Source organism: Triplophysa rosa, linkage group LG2 (genome assembly GCF_024868665.1).
Source record: "Triplophysa rosa linkage group LG2, Trosa_1v2, whole genome shotgun sequence".
Lineage (NCBI taxonomy): Eukaryota > Metazoa > Chordata > Actinopteri > Cypriniformes > Nemacheilidae > Triplophysa > Triplophysa rosa.
The window spans coordinates 4,458,214-4,472,481 of NC_079891.1; the positions used below are offsets into that span (position 1 = coordinate 4,458,214).

Sequence of the window (14,268 nt, forward strand, 5' to 3'; positions counted from 1 at the left end):
GTGGTCTGGCTGTTTGGATATGTGATGGGAGGAGTCGCGTTTGCTCTCGGGCTGAAAGGCAGGAGCTGAAGATGGTGGATCAGACACACATCGGGTGAACCGTTAGATCGCTGGAAACCGCATTCAATACAGGTGGGATACATTAAAAGAGATGTCATTGAGTAAACCGTTGTCTCGAATTGACACATGATGAGAAAGAACATTGTTGGTTTGGATGCGTTTAATGCGTTGCGGTGGCGCGCTTCCTGTAAGACAGACTTGGCTCAGGGTGCGAATAGACGATGCGTTTTCTTTGCCGATGTTTGTGCTGTATCACTATCACACCCTGATACCGGATGCGATACAGACGAAACGTGACGGCGTAACGGTAAAGTTCAGCAACAGTTCCTGAATGCAAAATCAATCAGTGCCATTCTCTTCAGATGAGGTGACAGGCGCTTAACTAACTAACTTTATTTCTATATGCGCGTGCATTCGTGTTGTATGATCCAAATGTTTGTGTAGGGAGGGTGTGCAACTGTACCAAACCACATTTCACTGTGCAGTCTTTATTGCAACACACGGTGGTCTATATTTATATATGTGTGTTATTGTAAACGTACCCCCTTGCATCTCTTTCTTCGCTATTTTTGTAAAACAGTGCTCTGTTGAATGGCGTCCTGTGAATACGCTTGCGCTCTAGGCATCACGGAGCCAAATGCATGCCCTGGATGCGGACTCGCTGATGGATGCTGCGCAGGTGGGAGAGACGATTGGAAAGAAGACGACAGGACAAGTCTCGTAGATTGTTGATATTAAAAAGTCGTCGTTTATAGACGGTACAGAGAGATGCGCGGGATAGATGCCACATTCATCTGCAGTATCACACCTTTACTCTCCGAGTGATGCTGATGCTGGCGTCTATGCAGGTAGGGCTGCGAAAACGCGCATCGCTTTGATGTTTTGATGCGTACCGAGCATTCGTTTCAGCTGCAACTTTGAAAATGTATGCGCTTTAAGTTTGCGAATGACTGGTATGTTTAGTTTTCAGTGCACTTGTGTGAAAATGTCGTGGTCTGTGTCGCAGTACGCTGTTGTGAGGACGTCGGGGATGCAGGGAATAGGATCTTGATAGTAACGACCCCACCTTGACTAATATATAATAGAGCAGGAAGACTTTTGCTCAATGCTTAATGAGGAAAATGCTGTCATTTCAAAATTTTGAGACACCGGGGGAGATGGGAGTGTTCTCAAACGACTCTCAAGCCATGACTGTGCAAATAACAGCAACAACACCAGAGGATGGATTTGACATCTGTGCATTCTCTCGGGCACCATCAGCGATAAATCATGTGTAATGCTCAGGTGAAGATGGACTCGTGAAAATAAGGCAAGCATTTGTTAGAACGTAACATATTGTGATTGCGTCCTGCACAAAGTTGCTGAGCATCGCTGTACTGGAGCATTTAATGCATTCGGTTTTTACTACCTGTCAGATGCAGATTTGTGCCTGTTTTGACAAGACATTGTGTCAAGGTCTGGTGAATTGTACTTGCCAATTTGATCTTCATTAAATATGTAATGAAGAGGTTATGTGCAATATAGATTATTTATCCTGCTATAGATCGGTAAATGTTCCGATTTCTACAGATCTGATGTTTAAAGGTGCATTTACACAATAGGATGCTTTGTATTGAGTTTCATTAGTCTACACAGCCACACTTGAATCAATAAAATGATCTAGAAAATGGGTACATGGATCTAAAGGGCAGTTATCATTTAATCCAGTTAAAGAATTTTTATTTGTTTCTTGATCGCAGAATAAGGAGGAGGATGGGTAGTTATTATTTCTAGCTTCAAGAACAGGGTCTGCAAGTCTGTTACCCAAAGGATATGAAGATTTGGTTTAGATGTTTGACTATCTTTAGCCAATGTTCTGTGGCGAAGGGTTTGTACAACAAGCATCTCTTATTATTCCACAGCGAAACAGCAAACCTTCTCCTGTTTGCCTTTCAGACATCAATTTCTCTTGCTCATCTGCCGTGCCGACCTGCAGTAAAATGTTTTGCGGCTGGGCTGTTTTAAAAGACATTTTAGAGGTTATTTGCTGTAGACGCTTTCAAGCATGTGGGTATACTGCACATGGAGAAAAGGGATCAAAGGTGATTCTAAACTGAATTTCCCTAGAGACACTATGTGATTTTTATCTCTCTGTTGCCGGCCATGGCTTTGAATAAGCTCTTGTTGGTGAGTGGAATTAATGCAGAGAGCTGTCTTTTAAGCAAAACAGCAGAGAATGGGAAATGTTCCACCCAGAAGGGCTCTTTTTGAATATTATGGGTTTATTGGATACTGCTTTCTCTTTTTGGGCATCAGGACTTTCTAGGCAGATTCTCTAAACTCTTAAAATAAAGGTGCCTCAAAAGGTTCTTCAAAAATCTTGGTTCCCCCATTTTTTGGTACTTCAAAAGTTGTTATAAGAACCTTTTTTAACTTTTTATAGTATAAATCAACAGGGGGGCCCAAGTTGACTTCCAAGGGGCCTCAGGATGACAACTAATTTAAAATGAGACTGAACGAGCATTGGAATACATTTTAAAACAACAAAAAATCAAGATATGTCGTATTATTTGTCCATTTATATATTAAATAAACTCTTTTCTAGTTCGTATTAAGCTCTGAAATGGGGGGCTTTGAATATTGTTGAATACAGTCAAAAAGGTTGAGAACCCATGGTGTAAAGAACCATTTTCCACTACAAAGAAGAACCTTTCGTGAAACAGAAAGGTCACTTAAAAGTCTAGAGGGGTATTTATAGCGGCCACTAGCGGTGAGTTTGAGAAGTGCAACCAACCTCTCAGTCCTCCGCGGGCCCCTCCTTTTAAAAACAGGACGGTGGCCACCACAGTACACAAAGATGTCATCGGCTGAGACCTGCCGTGCGTTCCAATCCGCATACTATCCGTCCTAATAGTATTCGAAAGTAGAATTACTATGTCCCAAATCGTAGTATGTTGAAAAAAGTATTCCAAAGATTCCCGGGTGGTCTACTACGTCCAGTAGAAATTCGAAGTGCAGAATTATAACCACAACTCACCGCGAGTAGGCCGAGTTTAGTGACGCTCCACTGCATTAATAAATTATATAACTGATGCATCACTAAATTAACAAAGTTTTCTGTAAGTATACAGAAAACATTACATACGAAATAATGAATGAATAAATACCTTAATGTAAAGAAGAGCTGTATTTTGATGTGTGTGACAGTTATTGGCCACAATGTTGTCTAGGCAACAACGGCCACTTCCGCTTCCTGTTAATATGTCCCAGTGTGTGCAATCTCCTTTGCCATGCACTCAAAAGTACCTACTATTCCAACACAAAAACAGTACCTACTATTAGGGCATAGTATAAGTAGGCGAATTGGAATGCAGGGAGCATGTCTTCTCTCATGTTGACACAGGGAAGAGATCATACGGGCATTAGAAAGACTGTAGAAAGAGCAATGTCTTATTTATTACATAATTTTAAGTATAAAAAGAAGGATAAAAGTAAGGACCTGCGTTAATATTATAAAGACTTTCCAGCAGAGACGCGTAAGGACTTAGTACTACGGCTTTTAGCGGAGATACTCATAGATATCTTTGGAGATATTTTCCAGCAGAGAGACTTTGGAGAGAAAGATCATATAAAAATCACCCCTGAGGAGGTTGCTTTGATCCAGATAAGTATGTGAGTAACATTGTTTTTTCTGTTAGAACCAAGATATGAGGTTGTCGTAATATTAGCTGTGTAACGGAGCAGTTTTGAGCATCATTGTTTATCTGGAACCAGTGTGCTGCTTGTATATACTTGTGTCATCTTCGCTTATTTTATTCATTTGCATTATTATTTGCGTGGTCTAAGCTATAATAAAGCTAAGCATTTCATGCTTGCATTGCACCGCATGTTTGAGGGCAGAGCTAGCTAACAGTAAATAGCAACGCTGTTAAAGGCGTTTGATCTGACAGCAAGATAGCAGTTAGGAGTAAGTTAGTAGATGTTTTCCCCCTTTGTAAAATCAGGGACAACCGGACTACGTACCGCAGGGTAGAGGGAGAGGAAGTGCGCTTTGTAGAGCTGTTTGTCCGTTTAGGGCTACTGTACAAAATGGCGGCGCAACATGGCGATTTCAATGTATGTAGGCCCGCTCTGTGTGTAGATAGAAATAGCTTATTCTAAGGTAATATAAACATAACGTAAGGTCTTTATACACCTCTGAAGAAATAGTTTTGTATATTATGTTGCATTTATGTCAATAGATCCTCCAAAAAATTCCACACTGCTCCTTTAATGGAACCATTCAGCCAAAAATGGTCCTTCTATGGTGCTGTAAAGCTCCTTTTTAAAAAGTCCAGAGTTCCTATGTGTTTATATACTGTGTATTAAAAACAATCTGTTTTCTGTGTTGATGTATTTTTAATAGTCCATAGATCAAGACCAAGCATTGTGAACCATGATTTCTACACTATGTTATTTGGGAGTAGAATAATAATGAGAGGAACGAGTATGTTGAAGTACATCATAAATATTTTTAGTCCATAGATTATAGGTTTTAGATTTAGAAGTGTATTTATGCATATTTTAAAGTCTATATGAATTTTAATTTGTTATGTCTGTTATTATTATTTTTTTCCATGCATATATCGTCGCTGTCCTTACAAAACCTTGGATGTCCGAATTAGCTGTTTTTAGGGAAATGGAAAAACACTTTACTTTTTAAATGATTAAATACTTTGTTGTCAAAGTTGACAAGTGCTTTTTAATACTTTATATTGGTTAAATATTTGCAAAACCCAGTAAAAAACATAAAGGGTAAATATTAATGATGATTTATGGCTAAAAATAAAAGACGTGAAATATGGAGATGCGAGGTTTCAGAATGACAGCAGCGAAATGCATTTACAGCTCAAACTCTCATCACCAGTGCCGTGTTGCACCTGCTCTCAAAGACAGAGTTTAAATTCACACTATACACGTGTAAAAACATTGGAGAAAAATGATAAAACAGCATGTGGGTATGTACAGTATATCTTACTTAGGAAGCAGCTGGCATCAGGGTTTGGGACCTATTTATTTTTAAGCATTGTATCTGTTGAGTTTTGTCTAAATGGCCTCGTATGAAATCTTGAAAACGAAACAGCTGCACTTCACCAGTATCAGCAGACCGGTGGCCTTGGGCCGGCTTTCTCATGCATTATTTGTCTTGTGTGGCCTTTCAAGTCAGCAAAAGTTTGTCACCAGAGTGAGAGAAAATTTTAAACTGCTTTCAGAGTCGTTTTCTTGACTTTTTCCATTAGGGCCAAAACAGACTAGCTTTGGTCCAAGGTAGTGTCTAAATAACTTGAAACAAATATGATTTGAAATTGACAGAGTGATTAATGATGTTTGGCGATATGGACCCAGGCATGGACAGAACAGACTGCAGTAACATATTTTCTGTCTGTCCCCCCACCTGAAAAAGTATTTTATTAGGAGTATTCGAACCATGAACACCTCCATTGCTAGAAGTCACAACCTTGTGTCAACACGCCATCTGTTTTCTCATACTTTTTATCAATAGTCATATTCAGACATTTACTAAGTGAAGGTTAATAAATGCTATTCATTACAGCGAAGTGATTTAGTGAATTATAGGCGTAAAGAAACACTGCATTTAAACTAATGAAGTGCTTTGACGTGATTTAAATGTCAGCGTGAAAGTAGCAGAAGCTGTAATGGGCGTGTGGCCGTGGACAGCACATTTCACATGCTGTCATAAATGGAGATACAGATGCCCTTTATGCTGATGTGAGATCAGTTTTTTTATGTTTTCAAAGTTAATTCACAATGTGTTTGTTTTTTTAAACAATGTGTCAATTTTTTAAGAACCAGTGGTACTTCATTCCATCATTTAACTGATGGCTGTTGGTTATTTCAATAGAAGCACTAAATCTATGACTTGACAACCTTAAAGACAGAGTTCACCCAAAAATAACCCCTCTTGTAATTTCAAACCAGTGTGACTTTCTTTCTTTTGCAGAACTCAAAAGATTTTTTGAAGAAAGTTGGTAACCAAACAGTGCCGGTACATCTAGGTCTTTCATTCAATAGATATTGGACAGCCCACAGTTATCAGCAGACTACAGATTTATTTAGGATTATATAATAATTATTTAAAATACATGCAAGTCCACACAAAAATTCTGTCATCCTTTACTCGGCGACAATACCCATTCACATGCACAGGTTTTGTGTCCATACAATAGAAGTGAATGGGTACTGTCGCTGTTCAGTTTCTTCGGAATATCTTTTTTGTGCTCTACGTAAGAAATCAAGTCATACATGTTTGATGACAGAATTTTTGGGTGAAAAATTATTTTAAATAATTATTATATAATCATAAATAAATCTATAGTCTGCTGATAACTGTGGGCTGTCCAGTATCTATCGAATGAAAGACCTAGATGGAAATTTTCAGAGATAAAAGGTTTCTTGTCAGGATTGCGAGGGACAGAACCCAGGTGCAGACAGCACGTAGCCAAAAAGTCTTTATTTAATCAACATGAAAACATAACACAACTAAAAATCCCTCGGGGGGGAAACCGAACCGAAACATGACAGGATAAAAACAAAACTCAACTTTAACTAAACCAACTCACGGGGCAGACAAAACATGAAGGAGGGGTCACAAAACGGTGCAGCACAAGACAGCAAAAGCAAGGGCTTTAAATAGGGAAGAAACTAAGAGGAGGTAACGAGGGAGACAGGTGTAGGGCGTGAAATAATGACAGGATAATGAATAAGGAAACAAGGGGGCAGGGCTAAGATGAAAGACAGGAGAGCACATGGCACAAAGACACAAACAATGGCCATGTGCTTCCAACACAGACACAAGACATGGGATTATCATGATCCTGTCAGCCAAAACAAGAGAAACTACTAGGAGGACAGGATCGTGACAGTTTCTCTTATCAAAAGCCAAAACCGCCGTCTGGCAGTGGTGTGTTTGTTCCTATTCTTGTTTATCGGGGAGTCATTAAATTACGGAGGCTTCTGTAAGAAGAGCTTTGGCCATGATTAGATTCTCATTTCCTTGCATAGAATTGTAATGAATGTATTATTAGAGGAAAAAGGCACTGCAGCAAAATTAATTGAGGAAATCAGGCAGGGGGGAGTTTTATGTTATAAGATGGTTTGACAGTCTAGACTTAAGAATGAAAAAAAATGAAGTATGAATACCTTAACCTTGAGGATATCTATAAACTAGTGTGGTCCAAAACATTGACAACATTTAGAAGATATAGGCATTCAATCATAACAATCTCTTACATCCACCAATGCGCATGAACAATAAAAAGAGTTAAAAGTGCTCTCTGTGTGTAGTTTATTGGAGGATCTATTGACAGAAATGCAATATAATATGCATAACTATGTCTTCAGAGGTGTATACAGACCTTACATAATGAAGCATTATGTTTTTATTACCTTAGAATGAGCTATTTCTATCTACATACACCAAGGGTCCCCTTCCATGGAATTCGGCATTTTGTTTCTACAGTAGCCCTAAACGGACAAACTGCTCTACAGAGAGCGTTTCATAAATACATTATCTCCTTCGGCAAAGAAGCGGAAATGTGACGACATCTTAGTCCAGTGTCAGCCACCGTTGTGCTTCGAAAGGGAGGGGGGAGTGGTGGAGGGAGCCGTTGGTTGCAATTCGCAACCTCACCTCTAGATGCCGCTAAATTTCATACACTGAACCTTTAATGATCATATAGCATCTAACAGCGACATTAGCAGCACAGCGATCTGACTGCAGATTATAAAGCTGTATGAGCCTTTTGGGAGGACAGGTGTCCTGGATTTTTCTAGATCAAAATATCTCCGTCTCTGCTTTACTGTCAGCACAAGGCTGATGGGAAGACAGCAGTCATTGACAATCACCATGTGACCGCTCTATTTACTCAATTTCATTTTACGTTTGGCACATTTTCTGGTTGTCATTCTCCTCTCACCAGAGACTAATTCTGATGTTTGGCACACTGATCTCGGTTTAGACCATCTGACAGTCACATTGTTGTATGGGTTTTGTTCATGACACATACAGGCCTCGAGATTAACAGTGTTGGATTGTATGAATTACACAAAAGCCGGGTTTTCTCTTTGTTGCCTCTCCAAGTTCTCACGGCTGGCGAGTCATTGTCTCAGCGAAGCTATAGCGTGTGTGTCCGGGTTTGTGTTTATAGCCCGCTGTGTTAATTCACGAGCACTTGAAGGTCGCTCCACATGAGAGCTGCTCTGTCTGGGATCCAGAGATGCTCAGTAGATTTTAGGGCCGTGTGGTGGCTCAGTCAGCCACTATAGCAGAGATTAGCCCAGTTTAATTCGCGGAGCCCTGAGAAAACATGTTCTGTGAAAACTGGATTTAGTGTTTAGTCCATAAGGAATCCAGATTGAGCAATGAAAACGTGACGTAAAATTCATTACATTTAATAAGTAAAGAATCTGTGAATACTTTACCAAACCAATGCAAACACACCTTGTTTTTTTATATAACTAGACCAATCTGATTGGACCAAACTGTGTTTAATGAAAAAGTCACAATCTCACTGCAATTCGTAACTGTTTTGCAAAGTAATTCATATGAATTTGTGAGATCTCATTATACTTTTCAGTAAGATTTGCTTTCGCACCAGTGACGGTTATGTTTAGAGGTGGGACTTCAATATTGTTTTTTCTACTAATTGTATGTTTTTGTATGATTCACATTGTACGGATTAATACGAAATGTTATGAATTCAGGCTGATAAAAACTGATGGTAAACAATTCAAGAGTAAGTTTAAATGATCATTGTGCTGGTGCTATTATATCAATTGGTAAAGCGTTGTATTATAAAGATCATGAGTTCAATCCTGAATAACATGCATGCTTATAAAATAAAATGCATAGATTGAGTGCGCACAATTTTTAAAAGCATCTGCCAAATGCATAGATATAAATGTTTTACCTGATTCAGGAAATCCCTTTAGTAAAACAATGCAGACGTCATGTGCCAGTAATAAACAAATCATAATTCAACTGTAGAAATTGTACATGATATGTCTGTCTTCTGTATGAGATGTCAGGTGATTTGTGTGTGCGTGCGTGCGTGCGTGAGTGAGTGCGTGAGTGAGTGTGTGTGTGAGCGAGTGTGTGTGTGAGAGTGTGTGTGTGTGGAAAGGTCATCGCTCTTCACCTGCAGATCCGGGGGGAGTAATTATAGACCAGCGTGACCACCCACGCCTCTCTCGTCCGACCCTCTCCCTCTTCACACAGAACACCCTCAGCTGGGACACATGCTGCCTTTCTCTGTTTTATGCGTTTTAATATTATTCTGACAGTTTTTAAATTGGACCAGTAATTTCTCTCACTTTACTGTGGCTCTTTGCTCTGTAGGATACTCAGGAAAGGGAGGTTGTGTCATACTGTAAAATGAACAAATGAAATGGCCAGGTTTCTATTTATTCTGTGCATTACAGTAGTTATAATTGTTGTTTTTGAATATACATTTAAACCTTTATGGGTGATGACCTTTGTTCCTCAATCATACACTAACATTTCGCCATTTGTTTTAAACAATTTGTGTGTGAAAGTGATGATGCACCACGTATCTTTGAAATATTTACCGTTGCCATTATCATCTTTTACAACAGACATGTGTTTTTTCCCCAAAAATGAAAATTCTTTCATCAATTTTTTACCCTTGTGTAATTCCTAACCTGTCTGAATTTCTTCTGCAGAACACAAAAGAGGATATTTTGAAGAATGTTGATAACCAAACAACATTGGACCCCATTGACTTCCATTGTTTGGACACGAAACCACTGAGACATTTTTCACAATATCTTCTTTTCTGGTTTTGAACTACTTGAGGGTAAATAAATGATGACAGATTTTTTTTAGGTGAGCTATCCCTTTCAAAATTCATCCTTCATGCTTTGAAGACAAGACAAGACATGACATAACATAAAGATTTTATAACTCATTAGTGTCAGATAACACATAATGTCACAAGAGTTCAATAAAGTGACTGTGTGGCCTCAAATCCTAGAAACTCGACAAGATAATGCAGACTGTATGCAGGCTTGTCTTAAAGAGACACACAGCCATCGATTTCCCGTCGGCTTGTGTTGTTGGAAAAATGAGATACGGCAAATGCCTTTCCAGATACTGTATAATATCGTTCTACATTGAGCTTTCTCCGCCTCTCGTGTTAGACCAATCTGACACGCTTGAATAAGCGAAATAAAATATGTCGAATAGACTCCCTCCCTCTCTGTCGTCTCCAGAGCGTATTCATAGATCACCAGTGACTACACTGCCTTTCATTAAATACTGCTTATTCTTGACAGTATTGGTACATTATTAGCACATGCAACGTTGACATGAATGTTTCAACTGAAGAAGCAGAAACGTAATGATTATTTTGTGGAATAAATACTCAAGACGATCAAATGCAAATACATTCTCTTCAAAATCTGAAAAAGCAGTGCTGCTCCAAGCAAACTCTTCTAAATCCCATCTTATTTAAAATATTTGCATTTATATACATTGAGGGGCTTTTTATCATAATAAGCACATGTGGGATGGAACTCCCTTCAGTCGATTACTGCTCCCTTGTTCAGTACATAAGTGATAAAATGAGGAGAAAACCCAATTTTCACCCCGCACGTGTCATGTCTTATTAGGAATATTTTTTCCTGGTAGCTGAGCAATGGGAATCCACGAAATAACAGCGCTGGATGAGAACAGATAGTGAAGGAAAGCATGACGCCATCCATCACTCGCACATACACGCGTGTGCACACAAACAAGCGCACACCCCGAGGTAGCGGTGCTGTTAACTGGTGAATAAAAAATGCCTGGGAGAGGCTTTCACATCACACAAATTTAACGGCGAATGTCAGCTGAGGACAGATATGACGGACCTTCTGGCCTAGATACTGACAGTGGTCTAGAGACATTACCGTACACCGATGTGTGTTAGTTACATTAGGGACTCTCTTTAGGCTGTCAATTATTGAATACTGGAGAATGGGTTTTATTTATCTGATAAGTAAGGAGTAATTTAGGAAAGAAATGTTATGCCTCATAGAACCAGAGTGTTACACATTACACATACAGTGTATGAACTGACACATAACCAGCTGAAATCGGATCGGTTTGGTACAGAGAGAAAAGGGTTTACTTTCACTTTAGAAAAAAGATTGTGACTCCGGTGGTGATTTTAAAGGGGTCATATGGCACGAACACGTGTTTTTCTGTGTTTTTGGTGTGTTATAAGTTGCCCATGCATGTATTATTGTATGTATTATAATGTACATACATTATATTGTTTGTATGTATTATGTATTACGAATTTTTAATACAAATGCAATTGTTAAAAGGATCTGTGTGCTTAAAGCATTACATGGTAAAAGATACGACACATTCAATAATGTTCACATCTTCAGTAGAGGAAATGTTTTCTAAATAACTAAAATAAGAAATGCACTCTTTCACTAGAAAAAATACCCACCTTTAGTTGATCATAAAGTATAAACCTATGCTGTGTCTGAAACCGCTCCCTCGCTCACTCCTTCACTAGTAATCCCTATATAGCGAATGACATTTGAGTCCACTATATGGGTAAGAAGTGATTGAAAGTGAGTGAACGATTTCGGACACTGACGTAATATAACCTGCGTCTGACAGTACTGTCGCGGACATTCGACATAACGGTTATATTACACCTGTGTGGCTTCATGGATTGTTTAATAAAATGGTAAAGTTCATTTTCACCTTATTTGTCACGTTTTTGTATCAGTTTCTAATAAAGAGAACCGAACAACTGTTTGCCACGTTTATTTACTTTAACATTTATTACGTTTAATAAAATTATTTCATATATTCAAAATAAAGCACCACTATCTATAACATTCATTTAATCTGTTTATTCTAAAAAAACACGAAAATAACTGTCAACAAGAACCAAAGCATTAACGGTCACTCTCCTCCGGCTGATTCTAATCAAGCGATCATCGCGTGTTGCATCATGGGAAATAGTGAGTGAGCGTCGAATGTAAACTCAAAATCAGAGTGCATCGTGGGTAAAAAAGAGTGAACGAATGTAGGGAATGAAGTAGTTCACTCAGGTTTCGGACACCACTACAAAATGGCGGACACCCAATATAGTGCACTATATAGGAGATAGGGAGCGGTTTCAGACACAGCCCTAGTCTGTAAACTGTGAGGACAAAAAGGCAATGCAAAAAATTAATTGTTCATTTATCGTAATCAACATAAAATCTTCAATTAATTGAGATTTTGATTTTAAGTCAAATCGTCCAGCCCCAGATTTTAAAACACTGATTTAGGAGATGCTCTTATCCAAACAAAATTACTTGACTACACATACTATCCCCTGAAGCATAACATGAAGTGCCTCGCTCGAGGGCTCAATTGTAATGACATTGTTCCTTGTGGGGCTAGATCCAGAAACTTTACGTACGATTATATGCTATGATGTTTTTGCCTCATGGTTCACTACAAAAGGACAATAACATATCGTCGCTGTCCTTCTGAAACCTCATATGTCCAAAATTAGCTGTTTTTCGGGAAATGGAAAAAAATACTGACAACACAGTATTTATTCATTTAAAAAATAGTTGACAAAGCTGACTTTTTAATGGTTAGATTTTTGCAAGAACTGAGTGACAAACATATAGGGTGTATAATAACATCAATGATTTATGACAACAAATAAAAATCACAAAATATGGAGATACAACGTTTTGGGAGGACAGCGACGATATAAAATATATAGTAATATATACATAGTTAGTCAAATAACCGGGCAGCAAAATATTCCAAATTATCCAAGAGAAAGATCAGCACAAATGGCCACTTTAACCTTTCTCAAATATGAAATGCAATGCAGAACACATTTTAAAAGCACTTTCAAGCTATCTGTTTGATCATTTGGGGATTTACCTTAAAAGTATCGTGAGCAAAGTCAGCTTTTAGGATCAGCGTCTGAAAATTCCTCGCATGTCTCTTGCATTCTTGATTGCTTTGACAGTTTGGTGTGACTGTGGATTCGAATGTAGTCGCAGCCGGTCCTTCCCTTTTCATTCTGTATGAGTGAAACTCGCATTTAAGGTGCTTCAGGCCACCTTGTGCATCATTAATTGTGGAGGATGCCGTTTTAGTGTTGTGTCTGAGTGTACATCTTGTGCTATTTTTAGAGCTGTGTCTTACTATTTGCATTTTTCCCTCTAACCAGATCTGTTTTCGAAAGATTGGAGGAAACTCTTAAAGGAATAGTTGATCTTAAAATTAAAATTGTGTCAACCTTCACATTGTTCGAAACCCATATGGTTTCATTCTGTAGAACACAAAGCAATCAATTTTGCACATTTGTCCCTTTGTTCAACATAAAGAAATAGAAAATGCAGGAACAAATGCTATTTGACATCACTTTTTTGACAAATTATCGTTGTATTTTCAGTCTGTTCTGCTTATGTGGCATCAGTTAGATTGGACTTACTTTCTTGAGAATTTTATCTCAAGTATTCATGTGAAATATAAAAATGTATATTCGCATACTCTCTGTGTTCACAGTGAAATGTTTGGCTCCGTCTGACCCTGCACCAACTTGGAGCTGAGCTGCTTCATCATCCCCCTTCTCCTGCCTCCAGGTCAGGGGAGCAACCAAAAGCACATCTACCTCCACATCTCTCTCTACCCTGTTACTGCCACCCATCCTTCATCCCTAAAGATAGATGAGCCTGGGAGGTGAGCACCTGTCACACTGTAACTGACAGATCAAATATCTCAAGTCCTCAGATTCTCTGTAGACGTTCTTGTCGTATCTCACTCTTACCGTACGTGAAAACTCAAGGGTTTAAAAGTGCAAAGTGAACAGATGGACTGTAGAGAGAGAGAGAGAGAGAGAGAGAACATTTTCAGCGTGTTCCTGACAGTTTATGGAAGAAACTTCAAAGAAAGCTTTCTCCTCCACTGCTTGAGTAAAATCTGTGCTTGAATCTGTGCTTTTTAACACCACATGAAGTGAAGAAAAAATGTCCTAAATACCTTCTAATGGGAAATTTGTATGCATCCCTTACATCAGTGAGCTTGAGCTCCTAGAGTTTTCTTTGAGGCCTTAAAGGATATTCTGTCATCAGTTACTCACCCGCAGGTTGTTTCAAATCTGTATAAATGTCTTTGTTATGATGAACCCAAAC

At 38.7% G+C, this 14,268-nt stretch overlaps 1 protein-coding gene across 6 annotated transcripts in view; it reads left to right on the top strand.

Moving 5' to 3' along the window:
• The first annotated feature begins 11 nt into the window (after positions 1 to 11).
• The window catches only part of apba1a (amyloid beta (A4) precursor protein-binding, family A, member 1a), a 39,025-nt gene continuing 24,768 nt past the window's right edge, over positions 12 to 14,268 (top strand). For 2 of the 6 annotated variants that reach the window (XM_057355211.1, XM_057355253.1), the window contains exons 1-2: positions 12 to 132; positions 13,643 to 13,816. The gene's annotated coding sequence lies outside the window, so the exon portion shown is untranslated. Of the gene's footprint in view, positions 133 to 476; positions 909 to 9,823; positions 9,944 to 13,642; positions 13,817 to 14,268 lie in introns of those variants that run through there. The other 4 variants (XM_057355221.1, XM_057355229.1, XM_057355235.1 and 1 more) reach the window with 4 other exon arrangements.